At 50.5% G+C, this 12,480-nt stretch overlaps 1 long non-coding RNA gene across 1 annotated transcript; it reads left to right on the top strand.

Annotated features, from left to right (window-relative positions):
• The first annotated feature begins 422 nt into the window (after positions 1 to 422).
• On the top strand, positions 423 to 3,601 carry LOC111546363. Its single transcript, XR_002732762.1, has 3 exons — positions 423 to 505; positions 1,332 to 1,456; positions 2,534 to 3,601. It is a non-coding gene; the product is annotated as an uncharacterized LOC111546363 (long non-coding RNA).
• The last annotated feature ends 8,879 nt before the right edge of the window (positions 3,602 to 12,480 follow it).

Raw genomic sequence — 12,480 nt, 5'->3', positions numbered from 1 at the left:
TCTCCCTCCCTGTTTCCCTTCCCTCTTTTTTCCTTCCTTTCTTACTTCCTTCTTTCCTTTCTCCCTTCTTCCCTCTCCCCTCCTTCCCTGCCTTCCTCTCTCTCTTCATTCCTTCGTCCTCCCTCACGCCCTGTCTCCTTCTCTCCCGCCCCCGTCCCTTCTCCTGCCTCCTCAGAACTCTGCTTTCCCTGTTCTTTGGTTCTCCTGGTTCCCTGGTTCTCTGGCTTCCTGGTTCCCTGGGTCGCTGGTTTCCTGGTTCCCTGGTTCTCTGGTTTCCTGGTTCCCTGGTTCTCTGGTTTCCTGGTGTCCTGGTTTCCTGGTGCGCCCTGGTTCTCTGGTTCCCTGGTTTCCTGTTTCACTGTTTCCTGGTTCCCTGGTTTCCTGGTTCCCTGGTTCCCTGGTTTCCTGGTTCCCTGGTTCCTTGGTTCCCTGGTGCCCCAGTACCTGGTTCCTGTTCCCATGGCTGCCGTATCTATTATGCATGCACCCCTCCTGTTCCATGAAGGTAATGGGTGCTCCTCCTCCCTTGATCTTTCTTTGCTCTTCTCTTCCAAAAAAAGTGGGGGGTGTGTATTAAACAAACACTCATCACAGTCTTCATTATTTTGGCAAGGAAAACAAATGGGAATCAAATCGTCTTTTTCCTGTCAGGGTGCTGATGAAGGAAACGTCAATAAACAGACCAATGTACTGTGTGACTGCCTGGCTTGAGATCTTCAAGTATAATAAAATAAAATAAAATCCTAACAGGGAGAAGAGTTTCATCACATTCTATTTCAAACTCCAGGCTACACTTTCTCAATGCTAACCGGTCCTCACTGGTCCTCACCTGGCTGACACGGGCTGAATAAGAACCGGCGCTGGCAGGTTCAGGATCTAGAGGCAAGATCCCAGCAGCCCGATGCCCTCAGACCCAAGCCCGGCCCCAGCTCCCTCGTGTCACGCAGCCACACACAGCCCCACACAGTCCCACCACCTTCGCTACAGGCATGGTCGAGGCACGAATGGTTTATCTCAAATATCTGCAGGCATTGTTACTCACCAAGAGGTCTTGGACACTCATGTGCAAAGGCAGAGACAGGGAAACAGAGAGAAAGACAAAGGGGTGGGGGGAGAGGCTTTTGAAAGAGCTTTCAAGGGTGTTCTGAGGAAGACATCCAAGTATGCAAGTGGCCTGTTAGCTCTGACGTGACCTAGTACACTGGCTTCAGCAGGAAGCCACACGGGTCCAAGCATCAAGTGGCCTGTTAGCTCCTGCTATGACCGAGTACACTTGTTTCAGCAGAAGTCACACAGGATCCTGAAAGCATCCTCATTCTTGCTCCATACAGGTTCTGGATGGAGGTCTCATGAGGGATTCAGGCAGAAGCTGATGAAAACATAAAACGGGCCAGTCTCCAGATTCAAGGGAGAGCTGGAGACAGTGTTTGTAGGTTGACCAGGCAGCTTTGACGAGGTGTGACAAAGGTAGCCCAGGTGTCCCAGTCTATTCATGTTTCTATCACAAAATGCCTTGGAATTGGTAGTTTATAAATAATAGAAATTTATTTCTTATCGTTCTGGAGGTCGGAAAGTTCACGATCAAGACACCAGCTGGTTCCCGGTTGGTGATGACCCAGCCTGTGCTTCCAAGATGGTGCCTCTGGGCCGCATCCTCAGGTGGGGAGGGGGTGGGAGAGGAAACGGGGCTGGGTGTGCCCTTTGGCCTCCATTATAAGGCGAGGACCCTGTTCACGAGGGAGGAGCCCCCATCACCCAGCCTCCTCTCAGACGGCCCCACCTGTTAACAATATCACATGGGGCTTAGGCTTCGCTGTACACATTTGAGAGGCACCTACATTCAGACTGTAGCACCTGGCGGCCCTCCACTGCTTCCCATACTGCCAGAGGCTGGGGCAGCCCCCCCGCCCACCACGTTCCACCAGCAAGATGGCTCCTGTCAGCCAGGTGTGTGGGACCTGGGCACACTGGCAAGAAGCAGGGAGGGCAGCCCAGACCCAGCCGCCCCGTGGCTGCTCTGGGAGACTGTGTCCCTCTTGGAGACTGCAATAGATCCACTCTCCGTCCCAGCCATTGCTTCACCTGTCCTGTCCATCAACCCTTCTGCCAGCATCACACAGTAAATAGTACCATGAATACTACAGTTCCAGGCACCCAGGTGGCATCAGAGAACTGACAAGTTAGAGTTTAACAACATCCTCAGTTTGTAGCTGGGGCTGCTTCGGAGCTGATGGCTGGGTGGCATTGCTGCCTGGAGCTGACGACTGGGGGGCATTGCTGCCTGGAGCTGATGGCTGGAGGGCATTGCTGTTTGGTTGTTGTCAAGCCTCCCCGAGGTCCAAGGTCACCAGAAGGAATGCCCTGGAAGGAGAGGCCATAACTGTAGTTCTAGGAGTCTGAGGCCCAGTTTAACCTTTTCTCTCCATCATTCAGCAGCTTAGAAATTCATGTCATTCCCTCTCTAGGCCTCAATTGTTCTCTACCTGTAAAATGGGGTGTTTGAGCCAAATTCCCTTTACCTGTGAAATCCTAGGACCCTGTCATGTCACTTTCATGCAGCAGAGGCAGCGGCCACTGGAGAGGGACACGAAGCACCTGGTGCTTGTTTAAAGGCAAGGAGCTGGGTTTTGAAGACTCCAGGAGGGACTTTAGGACCCTACGTTACTTATCGACATCAAAAGAGGAGAAGATAAAGCCTCCCAATTCTTCCTCCCACCTCCTCAGGTGGCCAGTGCTGCTTTTATTGTGGCATGGGTTCGCCACAAAGCCTCAGGCTGAGAGGTAAGACTCGGGTCTCTGGAAAATGACAGCTTGACATCAGACCAGCAAAATCAATTTCCAAATTGATTAAAAACGTTCTCAAATAAAACTCCACTGGCTTTCTTGAATCCCATTGAAAAAGGTCGTCTGGGAAGTAAGTACCGTATTTGTTTTAAGTTGGCAGGCGCCCACAGCACACTTGAGGCCCTACAGTTTCGGGGTCAGGCTGGGCTGACTGGGCCCGCCTGTGCCTCTGCCCTCATCACAGCCCCCAGCTCCAGGGTGCCCACCAGAGCCAGGGTGGGAAGCCACCTCCAGGCTGGCCCTTCATCTTGGCTCTTTGAAAAGCTTTGGGTGAATGAAGTATGCCTCTCGGATGGAATATACAATCAACAATTGGCTGCTGTCATTAAGGGAGAGGGAGACATATCCTGGGGGCATTTTGTGTGATTATGAGGTGATTTATGATTCACAGAGATCAAGTGATAAACCTATTGAAATGCCAAGAAAGAAAATTGGAGAGAAAAATTGCTACAAAATTTATTCTTATTTTTTAAGGAGATTTATTTGCAAGATTTGTAATTGATGCAAAACCTGTAAATGCAGGTGCCAACTGTCAAATCCTCTCCCTTCCAGACCCTTCGTAAAGGCACGACCTGCTTCGAGAAATCTGATATTTGAAAAAATGAAATCTACACATTAAGATACATTAAGAGTGACTGTTCACGTGTCAAAAGGATTTGCCACTTTACAAAAGATTCATCCCGGTGTTTCTTAAAGAACTATATAACGGCGATGTATTTTAAATGCCTTTCAATTAAAAGAATTGACTCATGCTCAACTTTGCTTCAACATTATTTCAACTTTATTTCATCTTAAATATCATACAATAAAAACTTACTGTACTGATTTTTATCCTGGGACACTGTGCCTTTCCCTAGGTTTGATGGAGGAATCTGGCTCTGAAGGTGGCACAGCAGAAAACCAGCTCTCATTCTGCCATTAACTGGTAGCAGTGAGCACGGTCCCTTGGGCCTCAGTTTCTCCATCTGTAAAATGGGGACAAGCTACTTGCCCACTAAGCCTATGTTTCAAAATGGTCCTGGGTTTAAAAACACAGAAAACAAAGGTGCCCAGTGCTTACCAACATGAGGTGTTAATATTCTGTCCCCTGGCCACGTCTTAAATGGCCCACCTACCCAGGAAGGCTGCTGGACCAATCCCGGGCAGCGTTATTCAGGCCTCCGGCTACATTCAGGCTGTTTCCCTCCACGTCCATTTCTGACTTCAAGGCCTTCATGCTGGGTCTCGTTTCATCCTCCCTCTGAAATCAGATTAACAGGAAAGGAACCAGTGCTTGTCTGCTCACCTCATGCCACCCAATGTCCACTGATGCCAGGACACCAGGTACTGAGCTCTTCCCACAGCCCGCCCAGGCCTCCACTGGCAATCGAGTCCCACTGTGCAGATGAACAAACAAACCCCCCATCTCAGGGACTGCCCACAGTCACACAGCCGGGAACACACACTATGTGTTCAGTGCGTTCAGTGCCTCCTCTGCTGACACCTGTGCTCTGCCCACAAGTGAAGGGACTTCTCCGCCGTCAGCACACCAAGCGGGGAGCAGAGGCCACCGTCACCACACTGAGGCGGGAGCAGAGGCCATCCCGGGGCAGATGGCCACCCGACAGCCTGCGTGCACACTGGAAGCTGGCCTGCCATTTGTCTGGGCCCATGGAAGGAACACAGGGCATGGGAGATGATCTCCTTCCTGGAGACCTGTGGCATCATCCAGGCCCTTCTTGCCCTCTCAGCCAGGGCAGGGTGGTACCAAGTTCTTCACCTCTGAGGGGTGAAGTGGCACAGACACCTCTGCAAGCCAGAGCCCTTCCTCTCAGGTCTGCAGTGGCCAGCACCCATCTCATTTGGTGGTTGGGTCACACATGTTCCTCCTGGGAGTCTCTGCCACCAGTGAAGTGTCCCAGACAGCTGCCATGAAAGAGACGTAGGGCAGGCTTCTGGGGAGGGGCTGCCCCAAAGGACCACCAGTCCCTGAGGGTCTTGGCGGATGAGCTCAGCCGCAGATGCCAGGCCAGGGGAGCGTGAGCCAGTTCTCAGGAGCTCTGGATGCTTCTAAGGAGGGGCGTCTGTGCAGAGGTGCGTTTCTTCGTGTCGACATGAAGGGGAAGGGGCAAGTGGAGACCACCATGGTGTGCCGCGCTCCAGTGTCCAGACCGTCACCTTGCTCAAATCCGCAGCCAGGCAGCACCTCCGCGAGCTGGGCGTGTGACGCAGTGGTGTCTTAGTGACAGTCAGCTTGGCTCCTGGAGGGGACACTGAGTGGTGAAGCGGGGGCTTGTCTGGATTGCTGTGCCTCACCCACCCAGCATGTCCATCTCCGTTCTCCCATCCCACCTGGCACAGGGAAAGCTGAGCTGCTGGGGGCACGCTGTCCTCAAATCTCCCTGGCCTCAGCAGCGTTAGCCTGGGTCTCGGGCGGTCCTCCAGACCCTGAACTGTGAAGGGACGCAGAGGCAGGGCTTCCACTCACAGGCTGGCTGCCGCCGGCCGCCACTCACATGGGACGCACGGACCACAGGGGTTCCTTTGATCTTCATTCTGCGGCTCCCACATCTGAGCCCTGGGCACTCACCCCTAAAAATCCTCCTCCTAAGCAACCAGCAAGGATTCCATGGATGACAAAGGGGTGGGGCGGTGTGGGGAAGGTGCCACCTCCCACAGCCTCCACTGCAGGCGGGAGCTTTGCTGCAGCACAAATGATCCGAGGGGCCTGCCCCACTGGAGCCAGGTCCACCTGGCCCCAAGAACCCCGTGGGAGAGCCGGGTGCAGGGGTCGCCATTCATCTTAGAGCTTCCATCCCAAATATCTCAGCTCAACTTTTTCCTTAGCTTCCCCGCTGACCAAGCATCCTTAACACACGTCTGTGTATCCACACCGAAAAGCCCACTGTGTGCCTAGTGTCGCTTCGCGAAGGCTGTGGGGCCTTCCAGAAGAAATGGAAGTAACTATGCAGGCTGAGCCAGAGTGCGCTCCTGTGGAAGGGATCACAGAGGGGTCTCTGGGAACGGAATGGGTGAAGGTCGCGTGCACTTGAGAGAAATCACTGCCAGCAGGAAGAGCAAGTGGGTCCCTCCTGCCAGCCCCCTTGTCCAGTCCTTTCTGCCAAGAAGAGAGGAAGCACAATGCCGTCCTCTGTCGTTTTATCAGCAGTGCCGGCAACATGAAGACGTAGCAGGCAGAAAACAGAGGCTTTGCGCAGTGGAGTCCTGAGGCTCTGGGGAGCCACCATGTACTGGGGGAGTGCCTGCTACGGCTGTGCAGCTGCTCTGAAAACTCACCAAATTCGGAGTCGATGATGGACAAACGCCCCCGTGAGCAATAGAGCTGCCAGGCCCTGAGCACACTTCCCTTAGGAGACCACACCCCCAGGCAGCACCCACGGAGCTGCTGAACACACCGCACCAAAGATTGGGACTCCACACAGCCCCGCGGGGCATGCCAGGGGCAAGTCCAAATCTTCCTGTGAGTGAGGGGGCCGTCACCCTGCCCTGGGTTAAACTAACAGCTAAAACACACACAAACACAAACGGACCCATGCACATGAGCACACTCACATGTATGCACCTGCAAATATGCACACAAGCACATGTACACACGCGTACACACAAACACATATGTACACCATACAGGCAACATGCATGTGTGTGCACAACACACAAGCACAGATGCACACATACACACATGCACACACATACATGCACAAGCACAAACACACACATATGCATGCACACAAGCATACGTGCCCCCATAAGGCAACATACATGTGCATGCACAACACACAAACACACACATATAAGTGCACACCTGCATATGCACAGCACACACCTGGGCACGCACTAGTGCACACATATGCACACGCAAATGAGGACACGTGTGCACACACAAACACACATGCACACGCTATGCCCTGTGCCTTCCTTTCTTTTACACATGTTGCTGCACTGGGGGACAACTTCCTTCAACTTCCTTTCAAACACCACCCAGAAATACTGAGAAAATCCCCCTCACAGAAGGTTATGGCCCTATTGATTAAAAGAAAATTAGATGGAATTATTTTGGAGACACAATGTCCATCATCAGCTAAAACGCGTGTTAAATTAATTCATTTGCTGGTCTCAGAGCAGACATTAGGAGTCGCTGGGGAAGCCCAGTTACAAATGAAATCTCTCAAAAGCCACGTGTGGCTTCTTCCCTGTGTGCTGTTCTTCCTCCTGTCGACACGGCACATGCACACACACAACTAATACACACACACACGTGCACACTGTCGGATGTTGCAGTGCACACTCCATTTCCACATTCGGGACTTTGTCAGGCATTCCTTTCTGCTTGGGTGTGGCGAGGCTCAGATGCACCGCTGGCCTCCAAGCCGTGGACGAGCTGTCCGAAGCCCCATGCCCTCCAAGAGCTGGAGCTGCCGTTTTGCATCATTTTTTTCTGTTTCCGCGGGTTCTTCCTCTCTGCTTCTCTAACCACACAATGTGAAAATGCCCTGGGCCGTGCATTGCCTGTTTATTATGCTGCCTCTGAAACACAGATCCCATTATGTGGGGAGAAATGAAAGGAAACCTGCGTGGATCTGGTTTAGCAGGTGGTTGGATACTATAAATTTTAGGGTGTTTGGCCTCCCTCCCGCTCCTTAGCCCCTTCAATCTTGTCAGCTGTAAAATGGGTCTCTGTTTAACCGCTCATGGATCCTCATGGAGATGAAAGGTGAACTCATGAATTACTGGTGCTGACAGCCCAGCAAGGCCTCGCCGCAGGGGGTCCCCTTTGTTCCGTCCACTCTGACCTCCCGCGCCCTGTCTGTCTGTGAGAACGGACCAGAAGAATGTGGGGAGGAGTCAGGAGCACAGAAGCAGCAGGCCCGCTCCTGGCCGGGAGTCAGGAGCACAGAAGCGGCAGGCCTGCTCCTGGCCGGGGAGAGCTGCCATTCTTCTGCTGCAAATATTCTGACCTCATCTGGGGCACACCTCCACCCTGATCCGATCCATCGGTGACCTCCTTTGTGCTTTGCAAACCGAGACAATAGGTTCTGCTCCAGAATCATCCACACAAGGGCAGGAAGGGTGCTCTTCCTGAGCGCAGAAGAATGTTTCATTTTCTTGTGTGTGGGGGAAGAAAGTGGTTATGCGCTGAGCCCTGCTCTGAGGAGGGGAAATCCGAGCTTGAAGTCCCGCGGGAAGCAAGTCTTCACAGGGCACAACGATCATTTCAGGTTAAAGCCGTAGTTGAGAAGTGACCTGTTGTTTCAAAGGAATGAGGTACCATGCCTTCCAGCTGGAGTCAAGATTCGTTCAGCAGTCTCCTTTGATTTGTAATAAAAAAATTTCAAGAAAGTATTAAAAGCCACGAAGGAACTATCTGTCCAGTCCGAGAAAGTGCACCCCTGGAGGGAAGGGGGTCTCTCTCATCCTCTAAGCACCTTGAGGCCGCCCTCACTATCCCACCGAGGAACTGCCGGAACACACAAGCTCATCAAGTTTCCTAGAACAATGAAAAGTGTTTTCGAAAATAACCGGAGGAAATCAACATTTGGTAACACTGAAGTTTGGAAAAGAGAAACTGCAACACAGTGTGAATTTATTTTAAGTTTCTACTTCATAAGAACACGTTTTAAGTTCAAATAACTAATTCGTGTGCTTGTGTTCATTTATTTGGAATACTAATGTAAAAAAATCCTTGTCGAGGCAGAACAGTACCAATGAAAATCCCCAAATTAATAAATAAATAGGAGCTTCCGATGACTTAATACAGATCTTTGAGACAACAAAAGGCCACTTTGTTCTGAGAGCAAACGGTCCTTCCCTCCCCTTAAAACAAAAAGGTGTTTTAAAAAATTAACTATAAGTCACTTTACTTTAGAAAGAAGAATGCAGTCATGGCCCTGGGTTCCTCAGCAGGATAATCACATCCCCTTGTCTATGGGACAGAAAACCGGTGATCGACGCATCCCGCACCAGGAGTGGTTAGAAGATCCGCTGAACTTCCTTATGGAAAGTCGCTGCCCTTCAAGGTCGGGCACATTCTGTTTCCGCCAAGCCCTCTTTGCATTGCCAATAAACAGTGTAATTCTGGTCTGCATTCAGGTCCAATTTAGAAAGAAATTGAGAGACGAAAGGCGAGGCGATTTCTTCCAGATGCCTGCTGGCCTAGCAGGACACACTCGACAGATTCCCGGTTCACACTTTTATTTTGTACGAGAAAAAAGCAGGTTTTAATAAAATTTCTGTGTGTAAATAGTTTTAAAACTAGAAACACTATTCCCATCCATAGTCTATGTTCTTGTTCCAAACGCGCTTCTTCTACAATGGCAGTATTTAAGGCTTTGTTCTATTACTTATAATTTGTCACAAAAAGAACAAGGTGGTGAGCTTAGTTTTGTGTAGGAGAAAGGCAATTATCTCACATATTTTCCGGAAAACCTCTAAAATCATCTTTAAAAGTTTATGCCTTGTTTTATGAAACTTAAAATACAGAGTACAGGAGTGTATTATTCTCTAACAAAACTCATTTTTGGAAGGTTTTGCAAATATATCATCATGAACTGTATTTCCTTTTTAAAAAGAGATTCAGAAATTGTATTCATTCACGTTAAATTTTCTTTTACTTCTTCAAACTCAGGAGAAGTTGCAAACATAGTTTTTTTTACCGATGCTACTTCTACTGCAGGAGGTAATTTCTTAGGCTTACTATTAAAGAGACTAGAAATACTGAATGAAACCCAAAACTGCAGCCTTAACATTTGCTCCTGAAGCTTCTTGTGGATTTTTTTACGGCTTATCTTTCCCAGCAGAATCTCAGAATTTCAGTGTTCAGAGCTGCGACCTATATATGGGAAAACAAGTTTTAAAATGCAGGGATAGAGAAAAATAGAAAAATAAACATAAGCAATAGAATTAGACAAACTAGGTATTTCTTTTATTGATGATGCGTGTTTTTTCTTCCTTTTTTATTTTTTATTATACTTTAAGTTCTAGGGTACGAGGCCAGCGAGAAGGAGGAGCCGCCCTGAGGAAGGTGCGGAACATCGCGTGGAGCCCGGCTCTCTGCCTTTGAAATACGCACAGAATTTTCATGCACTCACCAGCATGGCTGGCTTTTCAGACTGGCCAGATTTAACTCAGGACAGCTGTATAGAGGACCGGGGTTGAGCCTGCCTTCCAAAGAAAGCAGAAGTCTCCAGAAACAAAGCCTCCCAGGTCCAGCTTACAGGCTGATGGCTGTGAAGGAAGAATTTCAAGGGCAATGAAGTGCGCTGTGAAACATAGCAGGAAAGGCATTAATTCCTCAGTCTCTCGCTCATGAATGTACTTTTGTGTTGACTTTTCACCAGTACAGTTGGGGATGCCCTGGTCCACAGCGGCGTTTCTAGAGGGCTTCTAGATTTTCTGAGCATCATATTTAGGTAGATGATATCATTTCAGAGCCTTTGATATCTTTGGGGATTTCTTTATTCGAATGAACTGAAGTGTTAGTTTAAGGGCTTTTTCCATGCTGAAAATGCCTCTGTTTTTGGCTACCCACCCAACTTCCCCAGAAAGTCATCCAAATAAAGTGAGACCCCATGGAAAGCAGGGAGGAAACGAGAGGGGTGTGGGGTAGCAGTCAGAGAAGAGGCGGCTATGCACGCCACAGAAAGGGAAGGCGGCAGCCACATGGACGGGGGCCCGCGGCTGGGCCCTGAAGCCTGCAGACCATTGTCTCTTCCCCTTTCTCTTTCTGGGTTTCATTTCACATCCAGCAGATGGTGTGAAATTCCAGGTCATCTTAAATGGACAAAGAATACTTTTAAATACTCCAAGGAAAGCCATGGTTATGTTTTTTTTTTTTCTTCAGTGTTACTGGGTCACCTTTTCCAGGAAGAATTCTCACTATAAACGTGTGTGTCTCACCGACACCGACAGCCCTGCGTGCCAATTCAGAGGCTCTTGTCTGGCGCCCTCATCCCAAGAAATGTTAAACTCTGCAGCTTAATTTCCATCCCAGCTTCGCCGACCACCTCCCGGTGGCGTCTCCATCTGTAGCCTCCTTTCCCAGGCTGGACTGCCTCCCTCTAAAATTCACAGTGGAAGTCCGAACGCAGGCAACTCAGAATGAGGCTCCACAGTTCTCCCCTGGCACTCGAGGAGACTGATTCCAGGAACCCCTCAGGCGTCAAACCCCTGGATGCCCAAGTCCCTTGTATAGAATGGCATGGCGTTTGCATATAACCTGTGCGCCTCCTCCCGTGTGCTTTAAATCAGTTCTAGATTTTACCTACAGCACCTAATACAGTGTACATGATGTGCAAGTAGTTGCTATGTTGTGTTAACTTTTTATCTGTACCATTTTTATTGTTGTTAATATGTTCGATCTGCAGCTGGTTGAATCCATAGATGTGGAACCTGGGGATAAGGCGGGAAGTGTATTTGGGCATGGGATTGCTGCAGAGGTGATTCGTGGAGATGCGGTCATAGTGGAGCAGGGTGGGCCCTAATTCAATATAACTGGTGTCCTCATACAAAGAGGAAATTGGACACAGAGGAAAAAACCATGTGATGTGGGAGGCAGAGGTTGGAGGGGTGCAGCTATGAGCCAGGCACCACCAGGAAAAGCAGGCAGCTCCACAAGCTGGGAGAGGCTAGGGCAGACCCTCAAAGGCCCCAGAGGAGCCAGGAGCTGGGAGAAGCTGGGGCAGACCCTCAGAGGCCCCGGAGGAGCCGGGAGCTGGGAGAGGCTGGGGCAGACCCTCAGAGGCCCTGAAGGAGCCGGTCCTGCCCACACCCTGGTCTTGCACTTGGGGCCTCTGGAGCTGGGAGAGAATCCAATGCTACTGTGGAAGTCACTTGGTCTGTTATAGCCCTCCTATGTCTCTTTAACTTATTTAAATGGAGGTTCCGCTTCTTCTCCTCCAAACTGTGGTGGTTACTCACGTGGTTCCTCCTAATATATAACAATGTGTAGGAGATTCCGTTTTGATATCATAAGCATTTACCTGTGGGTCAATTTCAGGGTCCACAGTGCATATGGGTCCTGGGGATGCAGGGCAGGCGGACCCTAAAGTGAGGCTTTTAATGATATGCAAATTAGGGGCAGATTACGCAGAAATGTCTAGAAGAAGGAGTGGTCCCGGTGCTGCCGTGGCGACGGTAAACTGACAGGGCATGGGTGGGTGTGGCCTGTGGAGAGGTGCTCTTGCCTGTTTCCTGTTTCACGCAGACCTCAGTCCAGTCCACAGTCTGGGTCCCTACCTCTGGAGTCAAGTCCTGCCTCTGCCTCTCCAAGGCCTGGCGTTGCCACCTTCCACGGGCCCCTGGGGGCATCCCCTGCCTCGTCTGTGCATGAGAACGGATGGCCCTGAGTGAGGGAGCCCATGGCAGCTTCTCCTTTCTGGTTTTAACTGAGCCAATTGCTGAATGATGTACCTGGGAGGCCCTGGTCTGAGAACACAGGGATGCTCTAAGCTGACTCCAAAGAATAGCACGGGGAGAAGCAGCATTGGTGGGAAGACCCCAGAGCCAGGGCCCCTGCAGCGTCTGGAAGATGACTAAGAGGGAGCACTGAGGATGAAGGAGACCTAGTGGGGTTCCTGTGGAAGGCAGGCGGGGTGCAGGCAGGGTGCAGGTGGGGACAGGCGGGGTACAGGCAGGGTGCAG

This window comes from Piliocolobus tephrosceles, chromosome X, assembly GCF_002776525.5.
Source record: "Piliocolobus tephrosceles isolate RC106 chromosome X, ASM277652v3, whole genome shotgun sequence".
NCBI lineage: Eukaryota > Metazoa > Chordata > Mammalia > Primates > Cercopithecidae > Piliocolobus > Piliocolobus tephrosceles.
The sequence above is the reverse complement of the archived record's forward strand: the minus strand, read 5'-3'. Positions and strand labels throughout refer to the sequence as shown.